Source organism: Triticum aestivum, chromosome 5A (genome assembly GCF_018294505.1).
Source record: "Triticum aestivum cultivar Chinese Spring chromosome 5A, IWGSC CS RefSeq v2.1, whole genome shotgun sequence".
NCBI lineage: Eukaryota > Viridiplantae > Streptophyta > Magnoliopsida > Poales > Poaceae > Triticum > Triticum aestivum.
Window position 1 is genome coordinate 19416578 of NC_057806.1, and position 21092 is coordinate 19437669.

The following is a 21092-nucleotide window of genomic DNA, read 5'->3' on the forward strand; positions in this document are numbered from 1 at the left end:
AGAAGAAGATAGCCAGGGCGCAGTTTTGGCGAGGAGGGTGCACGTGATCCCGCGGGGCATGGTTTGGCGAGGAGGGTGCACGTGATCCCGCGGCCAGCTGGTGGGCGGGGCAGTTGCCTTTTTCGCTCCGACGGGCAGGGACCACGTGGGCGAGTGGGCGAGTGGGGGACTGTTTCCTCTTTTCGCTCGAGGGGGGACCAGGTGGTTTTCCTTTTTCGGGTGGCCGCTGGCTAGCGATCCCAGGGCGGCCGGCCGCCCACTAGACGCGTCCTTCATTCATATACTGCAGGTGTCTGGCAAAATATTTGTTGTCTGAAATCACCGAACTTTGTCCAATTTGATTAGCCCAACATCTGAACATGGTGACTTTGGCCCAGTCTGATGCCAGGTAAAATGTGGCTTGCAGAACTTCAACCATGAGAGTAATGGTGAGAACAAGTACAGTAATGAGAGTATGGGCAGTCTTGGCCTGCAGCTCAGTTATAGCAGCTGTTGTCACGACAGCCAATGAATTCTGTGTGACATAGTATAAGACAACAGATGCTTCTGCGGTGCTGCAAGGGAGAAGCCGCTTGATGTTAATTTCTGAGTAGAGGGCATAGTGAAAGACCTCAAAGAGATGCTTCTTCCACTGCTTGTTGTCGTCGAGATCATAGGACGTGATGGCGTTGGTGCATCCAGCAACCAGGAACAAAGAGACACAGCCCAGAAGGGGCACAGGACATTCTTCACCGGGGAAGTCTGCATCATGCCCAATGTGTAGGTGACCAGAGGGAACGACATGGTGTAGGACAACCACGCGCCGCCCTGGATGAAAGTGTTGCTCGACTGCCGCCTGCAGGAACAGAGGATGAGCCGGAGGAGCAGGAGACGGCCGCAGCGAGGATGAGCGCCTCCACTTGAATGACTATGCTCCATGGGTTTTCAAGCCACGGCGAAAGAGCTTCCAGCGCCTCGGTCATGTTCGTTGATCCTCGCTGCTCCATTTGCGCCATCGGGGTTGCTGGTGTTTCAGAGCTTCGGATGCAAGGCTATGTTAGATCTTGTATGGCTTGAGATGTGGTTCAGGCATCTTTAACGTTGATACAGAGATGGCTTAGGCATCTTTAAATGTCCAGCTTAGACCTCAAATGCAACTGCCCGAGTGAGTTGCTTATTCACACTGCTGCTGTTAAAGAATACCCAAACCTCTATTTTCGGGGAGGTTTTCGCCATGAGGTTTCACCACTTGTATGAAAATGACCCTTGGGTAAATTGGTACAGGGCATGTGTATTATTTTGGTAAATGACTGTGTACGAATGCGTGGTGTGCCCAGGTTTTCGTCTCAAATTTTTTGAACGTGTGCGGGTGCTGCGTTGGTTTAGCATTTTTCTCGGATTAGAGTTCGTGTCCTGACATATCCTTTCTGCTTCGATGCTTCTCTGAATTTCTATTGGGCACCGGGCTGTGTTCCGGCCGTTGTTGGCCCAATCGTTCCGTCGCATTCTGTCCCTGCCGCTGTTGGTCATCGGGTTGTGTGCGCAGCGACATTTGCTCGAATGGAAACACACCGCGACATGCAGTGGCAGTGTCTCGCCTGCACTCCAACGGAAATACACCGAGGCATGCAGTGCACGCTTGCACTCCAATGGAAATACACCGAGGCATGCAGTGTACACATGCAATCCAATGAAAATACACACAGGCATGCAGTGCACGCATGCACTCCAGCAGAAATACTAGGCATGCAGTGCACACATGCACTCCAACAGAAATACATCCACCGCATGCAGTGCACGTCTGCAGTCGAATGGGAACACGGGGCCGCATGCAGTGCGCACATTGCACTCCAATGGAAACTGGTTTTCGGGTTGCGTACGTGCCGTTGCTGGCCCAATCGGTGTCCCTTTGTTACGTGGTGCTGTCTTCTTCTTCTGACAAACAGCGGTGCCGCTTCGATCGTTTCATCTGGATGGTGCTGACGCTGCCGCCTTCAACGTTGGTTCGGAAGCCTGCTATCCTTTCTGATCGGTGCTGATTTTCTTACTGTTGTAGTTCCTCCTGTGTGGTGCGGAGCTATAAATAGGTTGCTTCTGTCCAATCCGCGCCGCTCCACCGTTGTACTACAGTCTACACACTTATAGATAGCTCCATCTCTGCCTTGCTTTCTGCTCTACCCACCAGCACGCCACCGTCGCCCTTCTTTCCCCGGTGCATCAACGCCCCGCCGTCGTATGCTTGATTTGCTGTCGTCGTCGCCGTCGCCGTCGCTTTGAGAAGCATGCTACGCCGGGAGGGGCGAGCCACTGCCGGCCGAAGGCCATAGACGTGGTGGTGCCGCTGGAGGGCATCGTGGCCGCATTCTCCTGCATGGTCACAGCCAGCCACGCCGGACAGCGCCGCTGTGTCGCTGTGCCAGTGTGATGAGATGCACATGGACCCGGTCCAGTGGCCCTTCCGTTCATGCTTGGACGGTGTCTTGCTGCCATGACAAGGTGGCCATGTTCGTTCGAGCTTGGACTGCAACTTGCGCCATGCTCGGACTATCTTTCTCTTACGTCTCTTGAAATTTCTCTCGCCGATCAGGTTCACCGGCGAAGTCGAGGCCGATGAGGCCGTGACGGAGTGGAGGAGGCGGCCGAGCTCCTCCTTGCAGGAACACGGTGACACTCCGAGGTAGTTCCTAGAATGCAGTTCAGATCTGGCCCAGCCCATCAGGAGATATGTCCACTGTCCACAAGCCGCAGCCCATTTGCAGCACCGCTCGACAGCACAGATCGAGACACCAACACTTGATTGTGAGTCAACGAGTCGTTCCCCAAATCCCCAATCCCCACCCTGCTGCCTCCCTGCGTCTGCGTCCGGCATCGCCGCGTCGGCGACCTAATTCCTTGACGACGGTGGTCGGCGGCGGCAACTGACAATGGCAGTCGACGGCGTTCCCCTTCTCAGTCGGCTGCTCAAGCGGCCGCACCCGCGAGCGACGCGCCCGGCGGCCAGCGGCCACACGCCCACTGGCCCACACCCAGTTCGCCTAGGTGCACAGCGGCTCCTCCTCCTGTGCTCGTCTAGTTCATAGCGCCTGCTCATCCGCTTCTTGCTATTGCTAGGTACAGTGTCTGATTTAGGGCTCCTGTTGATTAATTGGATGCAAATCAACTGCTGCTACTCACTGCTTCTGTTAATTCCGACGAGTTGAGATGTTGTGGTAACTTTGATGTCTACCCAATTGATTATTTGATAGAAAATTTGATGTTGTATAAATATTTGTTTAGGTAGCAATTGTGAAACAACAGAAGACGCAGTCTTTTTTTAAAAGAAAAGGGGATGAGGGATTAGCTCCAGATGCTCTAGCATTGGTGCCATATATGGTTGGAAGATATGCTGAAGATGCACAAGAAGGCCAAATGAAAGATGATAATGTGCAGGAAAATCAGATGCAAGATGATGATGTGCCGGATGTAGAACAAAGAGCAAACGAACATGTCACTTTTCGAGGCATTGAGTTGTTGGAGCGAGATCCTGCACTACGTCCACAAATTTGGCAGTACCCCCCAAACCAAAGAGATGAAGTACGAAGAGCTTACTTGAGGCTGGGTCCCAGTCAACCTAAACGAAAGAAATATAAAGCTATTGGAAAACCAAGACACAAAAGACGTTTTCAGTACAGCTATTTTCGTGATTTTCCATCATGGCTGGAGTATTCATTGACCTCTCATTGTGCATATTGTCTGTATTGCTTTCTCTTTAGCAAAAATAGAAAGAAAAGAGGTGGTTTTGATGTCTTCACAACACATGGTTTTAATAATTGGAAGAAAGTTCATGATGGACAGAAGTGTGCACTTTTAGTTCACATGGGATCAAGTCCTTGCTCACAACATAACAATGCAGTGAGAGATGGCCATGCTTTATTGGATCAGTCAAACCATTTGGCAAATATCTTTGATGTGAAGACCATGGGGGATAAAGAAAAGGATCGTTTAAGGCTGAGAACTACGATTGCGGTTGTAAAGGGGCTCACATTTCAGTCTTGTGCTTTAAGAGGCCATGATGAGAGGCCGGAATCAAGAAACAGAGGTAACTTTCTTGAGATGTTGAAGCTTCTTGCAGAATTCTGCCCTGATGTTCAAGCTGTAGTTCTTGGCAATGCTCCACAAGTTTGCAAATACACATCACACGAAATTCAAAATGAGATCTTGAGCATTTATGCTATGAAAGTCAGGGAGCATATTCAAGCAGAAATTGGGGACTCAAAGTACTCTATTATTGTGGATGAAACATGTGATGTGTCCAAAAGAGAGCAAATGGCACTAGTTTTCAGATTTGTTGATAAAGATGATTATTCCCAAGAAAGATTCTTTCATCTCATACATGTAGCCAACACAAAAGCACTGCCACTACAAATGGAGTTGTGTAAAGTATTATCCAAGCATGGATTTGATGTATAAAATCTTCGAGGCCAGGGGTACGATGGGGCAAGCAACATGAGGGGAGAGTTGAATGGATTGCAACCTCTATTCATTAAAGATTATCCCTATGCATATTATGTTCATTGCTATGCTCATCGGTTGCAACTCTCCCTTGTTGGTGCAGCAAGAGATGTGGTTCCAATCACCCAATTTTTTTCCGAAACTTCGCTTTGTTATAAACACAGTTGACTCCTCTTCAAAGCGACATGATGAGTTGCATGACGCCTAGGTGGTTGATATTGCACGCTTGCTTGCTATCGATCAGATTGAAACAGGCAAAGGAGCCAATCAAATACGCTCATTGAAGCGGCCAGGAGAGACTAGATGGGGTTCCCACTTAGGTTCGATTTCTAGCCTTATGCATATGTTCAATCCAGTGAGTTGTTCTAGAAAATCTAGCCGCAGATTCATCAGCTGGAGCAAACCGGGCTGATGGTGATACTTCTTTCACTTACCTGACCTCTTTTGAGTTTGTATTTATCCTATGCATGATGAAAGAAATATTGGAAACTAGCGAAAATCTTGGGAAGGCTTTACAGAAGAAAGCACAAGACATAGTAAATGCAGTTCGTCTAGTGCATTCCACAAAAGTACTTCTAGAAGAGATGAGATCAGATGAAGGATGGGAGTTGTTCATTGGAAATGTTGTTGAGTTCTGTGTGGAGCATGATATAGATATTTCAGACATGGAAGAACTATACATTCTGCGTGGTGGGCGTGCTCGTCGTCAACCTGATCACTTTACTAGAGAAAGGTATCTAAGAGTGGAGATATTTCGAGCAACAATTGACAACCAACTAAATGAATTGAATCTTAGGTTCAATGAGAAAGTGATGGATCTCTTATCCATTAGTGTTACATTGATTCCAAAAAATGGATTTACATCATTCAACGTCAAGGAAATATGTTCAATGGTGGAGAAATATTATCCGGCTGATTTTACACAACAAGAGATATATGGGTTGGAGATTCAGCTCAACCATTTTGCTGCAGATACTAAAAACAGTGGAGACTTGAAGAAGCCCATCACCATAACTTCTTTATGCCGATGCCTTGTTGAGACAGGACAAGATAGAATTTACAATTTGCTTGATAGGTTGCTTCGATTGCTTGTTACTCTCCCGGTTTCCACTGCAAGTGCTGAGCGTGCTTTCTCGAGCTTGAAGATTATCAAGTCAAGGCTACGTAATCGAATGGAAGATGATTTTCTTGCAGACAGATTGTTGCTACAAATTGAACGAGAAATTGCATCAAAAATTTCTTGTGAAGATATAATTGCTGATTTCAAAAGTAGGAAGAATAGAAGATCGTATCTTTAGTTGGCAGTAGTGCTAGTTGGTTGGCAGTAGTGCTAGTTGGTTCTGTTTATTTGTCTTTTGGTTATTTGGTGTCACTACTGTTTGATGTGGTCCGTTCTTTTGGAGCACCAAAATTTACCTATCAACAATGCTCAGGTATGTGTGAACCTGCTGTATTTGTGTGAACAAGTACAATATATATGTATATATATATATATATATATATATATATATATATATATATATATATATATATATATATATATATATATATAGGGTCGCGCTATTCGTTATCCTGGGTGAGAAATAGTTATTCTTCACCCCCCTCTATTTTACCATCAATGCACCGTAATTTTACGTTTCGTAAGTTTTTTCTTATTTCCGACGCAAAAAGGGACCATAAGAAAATATATAATCACCGTAAAAAATATTTTATGTTATGTAAAATTACAAACGTAAAAACATAGTCTAAAATACACATAAACTGCAAATTTTTTTGTCTTATGACCTATATTTTTATTTTCTTATTTCAAATTTTACGAAGTGAATCCATAGGAATGTAACTATTTGAATTCTAAACGTAATTTAATTACGAAATGATCGTAAGATCATTTTGGATGAAGAATAACTTATTCTATACCCTGGGTGATGAATAGTAACACTATATATGGTCCTCTAATTGTCCTTGCATATGTTCTACAACTTAGTAGTTTTTTATGCATATGATGTGTTCTTATATGAAATCGGCCCCCACTTGAGATTTGGTCACGCTCCGCCACTGCTTGCGGGAACACGTACGGTGACACTTAAGGTAGTTCCAGTCCTTTGCATTTTTCATACCTGCATGTGCAAGTATCAACTGATTTTCAGTATTTTCTCTTTGGCCACTTAATTTAGGCGGCTAGCATATCTTTCCATTTGCATGTGTATGTGATTACGCGTACGCGTTGCTGCTTTGATGTGTGTTGTAGATGCATGGTCGTGTAATTCATTCCTTGGAGCGGTCATGGCCTGTAAATACGGGGACTTCCCTACTTTCTTCACGGTTGTGGTTAGTTAGATTTTTAATCCCATCGTGGCAATGCCCGTGCTCCTCGCCGTCTGGATCATGCATCCTTGTGGGTTCCATCTCTGTACCCCTCCTCCGCGATGCCTCGGCCGACAGCACCACCTCTCCTCTCCGGCCATCTCCTCCCTGCGATGTGCCAGACATGATTGAGCTCAAACGTCTTGGGAGTAGCGTCCCCACTCTCCAGGTTCGCCGCTTCGATCTGTGTTAACTGCTTGCTCCTATAGGCAAGCGTGGGGCCTCCTTCTTCTCCTCAGCCTAGCATGCGACGGATCCGGCTTGTCTGATCCCTCCTCATACTTTCATCCGTGTTTCCACTTCATCTTACGATTGTCTTTTTTCCTTTTTTTTTCCTTTTAATCTAATCATCTTCCCCCTCCCCCTGATTTTAAGAGGTGGGGCCAGGCCTTATTATGTTTCAATCAAATCAAGTCACCGATGGGCACACGCGCAGGGAGCAGACAAGTCTCGTCCAGCATGCAATCTTGCTCACTATTGGAAATATGAACAATTTACCGAATGATTTTATTAACAGAAACGTCCAGCATGCAATCTTGCTCACTATTGGAAATATGAACAATTTACCGAATGATTTTATTAACAGAAACACTAGATAAAGCATGACCAGCATAGTAATGATAAAACAAGCCATACGATTTGACAAAGAGAAGGTAAACAACATCTTCATATATAAACTAGGGCAAATACTGGAACAAGGAAGTCGGCGACCTTCCGTACAGGACTCAAAAGGTGTGTCTCGGCGGGCGAAGGAGGAGAGCGCGCGGATGTCCCTCTTGTTCTCATGCTTATACAAGTGGGAAAAGAACCTCCCTTATAAAAAGGTCCAACTCTCTCTAAACTAGCAATGTGGGACTAAATTTTAGTTCCACCTCTTACCTTGAACGAATGGGCTGCGTGGACCTATAAGATTTATTAAGAATTTCTGAGATTGCTATTAGGTTAGGCCCAAAATAGACAAAATTCCAGCACTCACTGCCAGCCGTTTAATGGACGCAGCCATTAGCCTGCTTGTCACGTCAACAGGTTACATCCCAGCAATCACGTACACCGGTCCACATCCAGTAGAAAATCGGTAGACGTTGTACAACTGCTGACTTAGTATTATGACAAAAAATAATCTTTTTATTCATGGAATATGCTATATGTACTTCACTGAATAAGTCTATTTTCGTTTTACTAGGCATGATTTATCTATCAGTGCAGTTTTTACATCTCCATATCATGTATTCCATTGTTATTTTCTTTCAGAAAACATAACTTTTTGTCATTACATCACACCAATCATCTACACTAAACAAATTCGCTCGCAAGTTTAACTCTCTACAAAAAAAAGTACAGCCATTTTTTATGCTCCTTATAAGATTTGTGACCTATATTACATTCTTATGACACTAAAAAAAAGGGCCACCGGGCCATAATTTTTCCCAAGTTAACAATACCATCACTATTAAAACATTCCAACCTTTCTAGCCAACATATTTTTCGATGATTTATAGTCTACACAACATTTTAAATTTTAGCTTCTTTTTGGCCCATACAGAAAATAAGCATTGAATATTCCCAAAAATTAGTGCACGTTCAATAGATACGTATACAATAAAGTACATGCAATAACATTGTTAAACAAAGTCTGCCAAGGAAAAAGTTGTGAACCAGGATATCCTTCTTCATCTGTTGGCTCTTTCAATTAATTGGTCTTCTGACACTTGCATGCTCCCACTCATCTTTTAAAATAAAATGAGCACAAAAGACAGTCCAATTTACGAACAATAATTTGCAACAAACATAAATAAAAAACATTAAATTAACCGGTATCTATGTACAGTATATAGTAACATTAAGTACCATCGACAAGCAGACACCACTACTATTGTGTGATAGAAACATCCTTGCCAATATAACAATGCTCAACAAAGTCAATTCAGAAGGCAGAATCAAATCTTAGCAAAGGCATGTTACAAAACTTGAATATCATACCACTCCATATGTACTCTAGCGTTCACAGATTGATGACCTAACCAGTTCTTACACTGGTGCTCAGCCATGTGTAGATCGCCGGCAACAATGTGCAAAAGTTCTGTATCATTTCACTACATGTACTAATCCTGCAGGAGGCTAAATTAGAATGATATAAACTGCAAATGAATGTAGTGTGTTTAGTCTTACTTGAAAGAAATGACAATGTATACTTTCCATCTTGCAGGGATGTAATACTCATGGTGATAGCAGATGTATCATTTCCAAAATGATCATGCGTAGAGCTAGCTATCTTGTGAATCCAAATTTATAGCCACAAATAGTATATACATATGTACCATATCTCGCCGCGCGGGTATGGCTAGTAAATTTACTACACTAAGATTGGTAGTCTAGTAGTATAATTTAGTACCTCGAAATTCCACAAGGGCATGTGAAACCAGAAAGTTTTGTTGTCTGCCAGGACAAGCAAGACTTGTCAGATGAGTGTAGTAGTGTATTATAAACACATCAAAGCTTGTGCCTTGAATCTTCCTCAGGCCAGTCCCTAGCAATGCATAATGTACTCAAATTGACATTAGCATCTGAGTATCTGAATTCATGCTTCTGGAGTGGAATCCAGGACAGTGCTCGCTGCTACAAATCAAATGGGGGATCCCAATTAAGCACACTGATTGAACAAGCACGAACTAAGGGAAACCATGGGATCCACAAATTTTAGAAAAATGATGCAAGTAAAAATAGGGTTTGTATGTGTCACCATTAAGGGTTGGCCCGTCATTATGAGCAGATCCTGGACTGTCTTTGGGCTCCCTGAGAAGGAACGGGCTGGAGCACTTGAAATTGGAAGGCATAAGAAGAGAACGGAATCTGCGGTTTGCAGGGGAATTTCAGTGAGGCGCTGCCATGCGTCAAACACCGTTGTGGCAATCCCACACATCGATTTTCCAACTTGCCACGGACGCCAATATCTTCGTGGGCGAGGCCCTTAGATCTTGCCCTCTAGCGATATACTTCATGCGGTCCCTCGACCCAGCTGAAGAGGCCAGCTAGGCCGACCTCGTGGCCAAGCTCGGCTCCAGACAGCTCAGCTTGGGGGTTGATTCTGTCACCTGGAGCTTAGCAGCCTTACAAAATTTATCGGTCAAATCGCTTTACAATTAGCTCACCGAGGGCAACTCGCTGGACATAGCCAGGGGGCTATGGAAGGCTACCCTGCCACTCAAAATTTTTAAAAAAGTTTGTGGCAAATGTTTAGAAACTGCTTACCGACGTCAGATAATGTGGCCAAACGTAACGGACCGACCGATGGCTCTTGTCCGTTTGCGGACTAGGGGAGGACGCGAACCATGTTTACTTTCACTGCTTCCTAGCTAGGTTTGCGTGAAACGCCGTTAGAGAAACGTTCAGTCGGAACTGAAATCCCCTCTCGGGAGGGAACCTGCTTTCCTCGTTGCAATGACAGCGGGGCGCTTATGCAAGGATCGCTTGGCGATGCGTAGGGGCACTTTTGTGGTCTTTATGAACGACCCAAAACAAAATTCGATTGAGAAGAAATTCCCCGCTCATCCAGCTGATGTTATTTTCAAATGTCATCTCTTCTTATAGATATAGACACCGTTGGGGAAGCAACATGATGCTGAGCGCATGCTGGAGATCATGGAGAAGATTAAAAGCACCCTCACGCTGGCTCGGCAGACCACACCGACAGATTGTGCTTTTGGTGTCTTCGTCCGCGAGGGAGGTAGGCCTGATGATCACCTAGTTTAATCCTGTTGTGCCTATGCTTCTGGCTGTTTCGAACATGACGCGTATTTGGACAGTGTTGTGTCGTTTATTTTGGTTTATGGGTTTGTAAGCTTAAAAACCTTGTTTGGATGCTGCATGATGGCTTTATTAATTTAAAACCGGACATTTCTAGTGTCTTCGTTTAAAAAAAAAAAGCACCGCCGCACAAGCCGTCTGGGCAGGGGCCTAGATAGTGTTGTGCCTGCCTGTTTTTTTTAGAACATTGTGCCTGCCTGCTGCGTGCAGACTCTGCAGAGGGGCCTTCGTGTAAGTACGGGCCGGGCTTCGTGAGGGCAGGCTGCATTGTAAACTAGCGCAGCCTGCAGTACTTTGGAATGAACCTTTTTTCCAGGGTTCCTTATTCGGCGCGCAGGTCTCCCGCAAGCGACCTGCCGCGCACCCCCCGTCACACCTGTCTTTTCTTTCTTTTTAAATATTCTGTTTTCCTTTCTATTTTTTATTTTTCTTCTCGAACATTTTTTCGTCGAATTCCAAAAATGTTCATCAATGTCAAAAGATGTTCAGCAATTCAATTTTTTGTTCATCATTTTCAAAATTTCTTCATCCATTTTTCAAATACAAGTTTTGTTCATCAAGTTAAAAAAATATTCATCGATTTCGATTTTTTTCAGAAAATACAAAGAAATGTTCATGCTTATTAAAAAAATACTCATAAAAATGCTCACAAGAATAAAAAATGATCATTAAAATTCAAAAAAGGTTCATTCCTTTGAAGCCACAAACATTTTTTAATTCAGGAACTATTTTTGAATATTCACAACTTTTAAAAAATTTATTACTTTTTGTAATCCTGAAATATATAATAAAACAAAAAGTAGAATAAAAAAGAAAAATTAAAACGAAAGGGGGGTGGGGGGCAATGGGCCGTCCCGGCCGCCCCGCGCATGGGTGCGGGGTGCGCGTTTCCGCATCCTAGGGCGCATATAGGTTGCCAAATAGGACCTCCCCTTTGTCCCCGTTTCAACGAAAACTGAAGCAAGACTGAAAAAAGGAAAATTGAAGCTGAATGCAGCACACAAATAGCTTTTCTTATTCTTAGAACAATTTGTATGCTCCTTTGAAGCATATCGCAGGATATATATTTAACAGATTCATCCTCACTATGCTATTAATCTTGACATGCGGCCTATCCATCTCGTCATGATGTTTTTTCTATTAAAACAGTATCATTTTTTTCCCGGGAGAACTGTGTCTAGCATTTACCGGTTGCCCATCTACCTCTTGATCTTCCAATGCAGCAGCTCAATTTGTAGAACTAGCGCAGCAATGTCAAGAGACATGACCATTATTTACCTTCTTTGGGAATGAAATCGTTAATACCAACTTCAGGTGCACCACACATCATCATCCACTTCGAATCCTGGTCGACGCGGATGGGTTAGGGAGGAGAGTAGAGAGGAAGAGCGGCGGCACGCGGGGGTGGGATGATTGCATCTCGGAGCTCCCCAACGCACCACGGCTGCCGCTTAAGTAAGCAATGCGCACCGGTGCTCTAGCTCACGGGTGCCCAACCTCTGAGAGCAGCGTGCAGCCCGTGTCCTCCTCACAGTGATTCTATTATCATTGCTCATTCCATTAAAATTATTGCCGTCATTAGTTAGTCAAAAAACGTGTAATACATCGGTGAAACTGCTAGCAGGCTGCCACAGTACAGATGGCTGTCCGAAGTTGGTCAGTGGTGCACATCTGAAACATGCAAAATCCTAGACAACAGTTTCCGCATAACAATTTTCTTACACAGTACTAATGACGGCTTTGACATGTTTCAAAAAACTATGGGACAAAAAGCTTGAATCACCTTACCTCCCTTATTACAGTTCCAAACTAAATCGTCACTTGAAAGTTCAAATGCAATACACTGAGAAATTTTAGTTTCAAGACACATCGTGCCCTGAAAATTAATTGTTAAACACCGATGGTTGAATAATCAGCAACTCACACAAAGATAGAACAACTTCTTCCGTTCTTGGAATAGCTTGGGAAGGCAGGACTGTGCCTTGATCTAGGTATTACTGTGCTGAAATTCTGCTCAGCTCCACTATCCTTCCTAGAGTCCCTGTGATTTCATCCGGTTCAGAATTGGATGAAGGGAACCATTGTGAGGAAGAGCTCGTCACCTCCGGCCCCAAAGGAGTTCACCAGTATTTCCTATAACATTGAGTATTGCTCGCGCATGATCCCTTAGCAAGTGACCCATCCAACACTTCACCAAGCCATCCAGCTTCCCATGACGGTCACGAGTGCATGGCTGGCTGGCTGCATGAGGTGATCTGACTTTGAAGCACGGAAACACGACGTGGCGGCAGAGTAGGATAGATATATACAATGATTATGAAGACAAAAGGGTGCGTTCTACATTTACGCTTATTCCTGGTGCCTTCTATGCCTATCCCTAACAAGTTTAAATCGTAGAGATACAACAAATAATGCACGAAATGATATCGGATGATTCTAAGACCAATTTTTTTTTGACAAATAAGGCAGTTCATCTTTTACTAAGGGAATCCTTGCTCTTTGTAAGAGACTTGGGTGATAGGCATTGATATGAACTCAGTAGCCCTCCGGTAGATCAATAGCCGAGGATCCATTTGTTATAAGTTTGGTCCTTAGGTAGGTCGGACACACGGAAGATGTAAATAAACTATGCATTTATTTGCCTTTGCATCAATGCACGTATCTAACACGCAATTTTGTAGTACAAAGTTCATGAAAACGAAGTTGTTCCCACCAGCTAACTTTGGTGGCATGCATGTGAGGTTTCGTTCGCATTTAGGTAGTTCAGGTAGGCCCTTGTTTTTGAGGTTAAGAGTGCCACCCACCTAATACGGACCGAAGTACATATCACCTAATCCTCATCTGCGCCAAAGTGAATATGCAAGCCAATGTCTTTCAAGCATTTGTTCATCAGAAGGAACTTTGTCATGCAGAACCATGTTTTGCGCTATTACTGTCTGAGTTGCTAAAAATGTTGCACAGAGCAGAGTCTTTCCAATTAATACACATCTGAAACATGTAAAAACAGTTTCAGTGATCCTTTCTGAGCTATGGACGGCCAAAAATACAATAAATTCTATAAAGATGCAGTTGAGCGCTCTCTAGAAGTGAAGTTCATCCTCAGGTTCAACGCACAACACCGGACCGGACTATATCACGTGTCCTGGCAACATGGCTGCAGAAGGCACACGATTCAGTTCCAAGCATCTGAGCGAACGAATCCATATACAATACATACATCACAAGTTCCAAGGATCGGTCCGTCAAAATGTAGGTTCTTCAAAGTGAAAAAGATAGAAATAAGAGAAAATAGGTACTCCACTTCAGAAAATTGGGAGACTCCAAAATGGATAATAGAGGCATCGAAGGTATGTAAATCAAACTGATCAAAGGGCTGAATCATAGATAAAAGCACAATAGTTTTTCTTACATAGTACTACTGACGGGTTTGACGCATTTCAGGAAAACCCACTGTTTGTACCTTGTCGTATACAAACTACGGGACAAAAAACCTGAAGCGTGCCACTAGCCTGTTATTACAGTTCCAAATCTGAAGCATACCTAGTGGTCAATCCGGACTTCAAATACAATACACTGAGAAATTTCAATATATAGATGACATACAGCGAGGGAAGTCTTGGTGAACATGCACCAGCAAATTACACAAGCACAGAACAGCTTCTTCATCTCAATGGAATCTGCAAGGGAAAGCAATTCTTCTTTATTCTCATTATATTGCATGGGGATCCCTAAATGATGAACGGATGAAGGAATTGAGAAAAGAATCATAGTGTGAGAGATCAATAATTTGTATGTTCAGAAAAAGTATATATGATAAGTCATGGATACAATAACAAATTTCCTCTAAATGATTAGAGGTAACTAATCTGCTCAGCTGATATGAACTAGTATCATTTATGTTCTTATTAAACGAGTAAAGCACAATTTTGTGAGTTCCTCATGGTGATTGCTTATGATTCATATTCATGTGGTCCACAGAAAATTAAAGTGAGAAAATGTTTCACAGCAGAAGAAAATTTGGTGAAATCGTAAATAAATAAATAGAAACTTACATTTTTACTAGCGGCGCCTGCATCATTGGCGAAGGCGATGAAGTATCAGGGGTATATGCTTGGTACAGTCTTGTTCTTGTACCATAGTCATAAATTCTACAGGCATGTCCATGAGGACTATCTGTTGGAGTGAGGTTAAATTTTGAAATCCTGCTGGAACAACGAGCATACTTTTCAGACCAGTGAGCTGCATATAATTAAGGATCGGCATGGTCCCAGCCTCCACATCAATGCAACTGAGCTGCTCCATGTCAGCTAAGTACAGTTTCTCGAGCTTTGGAAACCAACCTGTCCTGAAAGTCATGATCTGCCCCTCATAGACTCTGTAAAGGTGAAGTTCAACCAGATGCGATAAGTTTGCAAATGAAGGAATTGGATCTGCTTGCAACCTGGACCACCCCATGCGTAGGTCTCTGAGTTTTCTGAAACCGCTGAATATTGTTGGGATAACACCTCCGTGCAACTTGCCTTTCAGGTAAAACCATTCCAGATTTGGCAAAGGATCTAAGTTTTCCAGATCAAGAACTTCTTCCTTCGCATATGAGATTATATCAAGATTAGAAAGGTGCGACAATCTTGTGATGGAGGTCCATAATTCCTTAATGTGCTCACGCTTGACTTTTGTTATTTCAAGTCTTCGGAGTAACGTCAAGTTGCAAAGATTGACGACTAAATCTTTGTTTGCTTCCACATATCCCAGTTCTTGCATATCCTTTAGAAGACAAATCCCGGAATGAACTTTAGGGCCTTGGAAGCAATCAAATATTCTTGCATCATAATCATGGATGACAGAAATTCGCAGAAACCGGAGCTTAGTCAGCTTCTTTATTTCAACCGGCAGTTCCACCACACGAGTTGCCCGAAGATCTAGCATCTGTAGTTTGGTCAACTTACACGATGCTTTGGGAACCACTTCCAGATTTGTGTAAGACAAATCAAGGTAGTGCAAATTGAACAGAGTGGTCACAACATCAGGGAGCTTCGTTATCTCTGCAAATTGTAAGGACAAGACTCTTAGCAATTTGAAATTTCCAGTAGCAGTTTCTACCCACAAGGATGATACGTATTGATCGAACAAAATGAAGGATCGTATCTTTTCTCCACCATCAAGGGTATCTTCAATGCTGTCAGCTTTCAGTACTGAAACACGTCGTGCTTCTCCACTATGCATTGTATCACGATAGTTATCCAGAAGAAGAGAGAATTTCCCACTTGCACACACTTGCTTACAACTATATCTCTTACAAGGTCATGCATTTGGAATATTTGTGCCATGCCATCAGCATCCCTGTGAACCACTTGAAGAAGCGAACGCTGAGCGATTTCATTGAGATATTCGTTCCCTACTTCCTCCATAGTTATACCTGGCCCCCTTTCTTCTATGAATCCTTCCGCTATCCATAACCTAATAAGGTATTCTCTTCGAATCAGATAGTCTTCAGGAAATATACCACAGTATAGAAAGCAGTTCTTCAGATTTCCTGGTAAATGGTTGATGCTAAGGTCCAGGGCATTCCTCACGGAGCTGAGCTCTGCATTGTTACCTATCTGCCAATCCAGCTGATGATAGAAGCATTTCCATTCATTTTCAGATAGCCTCTTGCGCATCAGCAAACTTCCAATGGCAACAATAGCTAGTGGCAACCCTTCACACTTGTCCACAATCTTTTCTGCCCAATAAATTAGACTCTGGGGACATGTTTTCCCTTCTAATCTTGGAAAGGCTTTTCTACAGAAGAGGTCCCATGCTTCTTCCTTTCCAAGAGTTTTAAGCTGAATGCCATGCTCATCATCAGCCAATGAAGCAACATCTTCATTTCTTGTAGTTATGATGATCCTGCTTCCGTTTTTGCTTATACCCAGTGCATGATTCAATAATACCCACGTTTCTGCTCCGGTGCTCCCCCCTGGGCTGAACGCGAGTGGGAAAAACACAAGGACGGTCCAGATGCGTCGATGGCGGTTCGTAATTAGGGGCACGATGGTCATTTCAGGTGGGTGTATAGTGCGCATAGACAAGTCGTAGAGCCCTGTATGAGCCCGCGCCGGCCCGTGTACTATTGTACACTGGGCGTGTACGTGTATTATACGCTGGCGGTTGCGTTTCCCCGCGGTCGTGCGCGTGCACGTGTTCGTGGGTAGTTTCCAAAAAAAGCCCCCTAGTATAAGAGGAGGGGAACGGGCACCGGCCGCATCACCCACCCCATTTCCCCCAAATCGCCTCCCTCTCCCTCCTCTCTGCTCTGCCTCATCGTCTCCCTCACCGACCACCCCACCTGCTCGCTCACCACCGCCACGTCCCTCTCTTCTCCTGCTTGCTTCTGGCTCGGATGGAGCAAGGCCGTCGCGAAGCCGCCGTCGCGGGCGGAGATCTGCAGAAGACGGGCGCGGAGACCGTGGCAGGTGCCGTGCAGACCCTCGTCGGCAGCGCGGGTGCAGGAGCTGCTGCATCCCCACGCGCTGGATCGGTCACTGCGGCGGTGGATCTGGAGGAGAAGAAGGTGGTCGTGGCGGACTCAGCCGTGCCGGTGCTTGGCGTGACGGCGTCGAGCGGCCCGTCTGATGGACCTGCGGAGGCCGGCGGCGAGCACATGGACCTGCAGGTAATCCTTGCCAGCAGTCCCCTCCGTTGCTAGTTACCCCCGTTAAGTAGTAGTTTTGGGTGTTAGTGTTTTTTGTCGTTGCTAGTTGCTGCATCCCCTTCTGATAGTTAGGGTTTTTAGATGTTTGATTGATTTATATGGTGAAGGTTAAGTTTCGATTCTGTGATTGAATCATCCAGTAGATCAAGTAGTTAGGGTTTTTTAATGAGATGTTAAGTTGGGGATTTTTGTATTGGATTCAATTAGAGGCACAGATATGTTGTATCTGTGATTGAATCACATCCAGTAGATGTACTAGTTAGGGTTTCTTAATTAGATGTTTAGTTGATTCTGTGATCGAATCATCCAGTAGATCAAGTAGTTAGGGTTTTTTAATGAGATGTTAAGTTGGGGATTTTTTGTATTGGATTCAATTAGAGGCACAGATATGTTGTATCTGTGATTGAATCACATCCAATAGATGTACTAGTTAGGGTTTCTTAATTCGATGTTTTAGTTGATTCTGTGATTGAACATTGTGTAGATCAAGTAGTTAGGGTTTTTTAATGAGATGTTAAGTTGGGGATTTTTTGTATTGGATTCAATTAGAGCCATAGATATGTCGTATCTGTGATTGAATCACATCCAGTAGATGTACTAGTTAGGGTTTCTTAATTAGATGTTTAGTTAGTGTTTATTTGTATTGGATTCATTTATAGCCTCTGATATGTAGAATGTGTGAATGAATCACATCCAGTAGATGTAGTAGTTAGGGCTTTTTAATTAGATGTTTAGTTGGGGATTTTTTGTACTGGATTCAATTAGAGCCACTGATAAGTAGAATTTGTGATTGAATCACATCCAGTAGATGTAGTAGTTATGGTTTTTAAGGTTTATTTGTATTGGATTCAATTATAGGCAGATATATACAGAATCTGTGATTGAATCATCTAGTAGATGTAGTAGTTAGGGTTTTTTAATTAGATGTTTACTTAGGGTTTTCTTGTATTGGATTCATTTATAGCCAGTTATATGTAGGATGTATGACTGAATAATCCAGTAGATGTAGTAGTTATGGTTTTTTTAATTAGTTGGTTAGTTAAGGTTTATTTGTATTATTCATTTATATATAGACAGTTATATAGATTCTGTGATTGAATGATGTAGTAGATGTACTAGTTAGTGTTTCTTAATTAGATGTTTAGTTAGGTTTCTTTTGTATTGGATTCATTTATAGGTAGAGATAAATGTAATTAAATGGTGTGACTGAATGATGCAGTAGAAGTAAGAGTTATGATATTTTAATTAGATGTATGAGTTAGTGTTATTTGTAGTGGATCCATTTATATCCAATGATATATGTACGTAAATTTTGTGATTCAATGTTCCAGTGGTTGTAGGAGTTAGTGTTTTTTAATTAGATGTTGGAGTTAGGGTATTTTAATTAGATGTAGGAGTTAGGCTTCACCATTTCACTTATTCTGACTTATGAGTGATCATTGAGAACTGCTCTGAACTAAATATTTATTAAGATTTACAAATGAAATGAAAACCTGACATGTTTGTGAAGTTATATATATAAAGGTCCTATTTGCATTGTCTGTCAAAAACTACTATATCATGGGTTAATAAGAGAGGAATGATATTCATTTATACCTTCATATGCATGTTCAAAAGCAAAAACTGAAATTGTATGTCAATATGAATGAACTTGTATTTTCATAAACCAATTGTTTAGTATGTATATAGCTTCATATATAGTGTATGAAATATAGTTAGGAGCTTTCCATCATTATGCAAAATCAACTTGTTTGTAATGACATTATTTGAACTGCAATTCAATTCCTTGTAAATGACTTGCTTGGTTGACAATATAGCAGAAGGAGGATCTTGTTGGCAAGAAGAGGAAGTGGGACTCATCTGGCTACTACCCTTATGAAAGTGATGAGGATGAGCCGTACGAGGTAAGGCCTAGCTGAAATGTTATTTGTGCATTGACTTAGTGTTAGATGTTTGTAGTATTTGAATGCATAATGTATTAATGTCAGTCATTAATGTGTGCAGTATCAATCTGGAGATGATGTGGTCGAGGGGAACGTCAAGTCGTTTGAAGAGAAGGAGGTGCTGAAGATCAGGGCCCAAGGATCTGCTAGGTACTACAACTTGAGGTCTGGCAAGTACCGGTGCCCCTACTGCAGCTGGCCCAAGCCCAGGTCTAGGTTGCTAGAGCATCTGATGGAGCATTGTCGGGCTACATCCATCAGCAGTCATGACTACAAGTCATATACAAAAACATAAGCCAGTTTTTGAACATACATGATTTTTTCCACCACCTCCAAATCACCCAAATTTTCTTGTACATGGTGACCCACATGTGCGAAACATGGCTATGAAATAAAATTTGGAAAATTAATATTTACAAGGCCCCCTTGAGGTATAGACCGATGGTTTGACCAGTCAGTCTAGAGGGCATTATAAATTACTAAAAATTCAAAAAAAATATAAAACCTTGGAAAACTAGCTTTGTTTTTGCAAGAGATCATGTGTGCCAAAATAGGGGTGACTTGGAGGTGGTCGAAAAAATCATCGCATTCCGGAGGGGCCATTTGGTCAACTTAAGCCAGTTTTTGTATATACGTGATTTTTTCCACCACCTCCAAATCACCCAAATTTTCTTGTACATGGTGACCCACATGTTCCAAACATGGCTATGAAAGAAAATTTGGAAAATTAATACCTTACAATGCCCGCTTGAGGTATAGACCGATGGTTTGACCAGTCAGTCTAGAGGGCATTATAAATTACTAAAAAATTCAAAAAAATATAAAATCTTGGAAAACTAGCTTTGTTTGTGCAAGATATCATATGTGCCAAAATAGGGGTGATTTGGAGGTGGTCCTGACATGTGTGCCAAATTTGACATGTGACATATGCAAAAAAATTGACACGTGACATATTTTGTTTCAAACTTGTGTGCAAAATTAGACATTTGACATATGCAAAAAATTGAATACAAATTAAAAAAATTACTTTGGGTATCCTCACATGGTGGAAATGTTTGGTCCAAATATTTTAAATATTTTGTAAAATTTATATTTAATTTAAAATTTGAAAAATTAATGCTTCAAACTTGTTTGCAAAATTTGACATGTGACATATGCAAAAAAATTGACATGTGACATATTTTGTTTCAAACTTGTGTGCAAAATTAGACATTTGACATATGCAAAAAATTGAATACAAATTAAAAAAATTACTTTTGGTATCATCACATGGTGGAAATGTTTGGTCCAAATATTTTAAATATTTTGTAAAATTTATATTTAATTTAAAATTTGAAAAATTAATGCTTCAAACTTGTTTGCAAAATTTGACATGTGACATATGCAAAAAAGTTGACATGTGACATATTTTGTTTCAAACTTGTGTGCAAAATTAGACATTTGACATATGCAAAAAATTGAATACAAATTTAAAAAATTACTTTGGGTATCCTCACATGGTGGAAATGTTTGGTCCAAATATTTTAAATATTTTGTAAAATTTATATTTAATTTAAAATTTGAAAATTTAATGCTTTAAACTTGTTTGCAAAATGTGACATGTGACATATGCAAAAAAATTAGACATGTGACATATGCAAAAAAAGAAATAAATAATAAAAATGCCAGCCTACCCAACCGCATTTATATGAAACCCCATGACCTGCATATGACTAGTAACCCATTGGGCCAGGATGCAGGCCCGCGGTGAATGTATATAAGTTGCCGGTAGGCCCAACGGGGCAGAGAGAGATTGGTTAGGGAATGAGCTGCCTGCT

General features: G+C 42.3%; 1 pseudogene; it reads right to left on the minus strand.

The window, feature by feature from the left end:
• Nucleotides 1-13468: 13468 nt before the first annotated feature.
• Nucleotides 13469-21092, minus strand: part of LOC123101144 (disease resistance protein RPM1-like) — a 34893-nt pseudogene continuing 27269 nt past the window's right edge.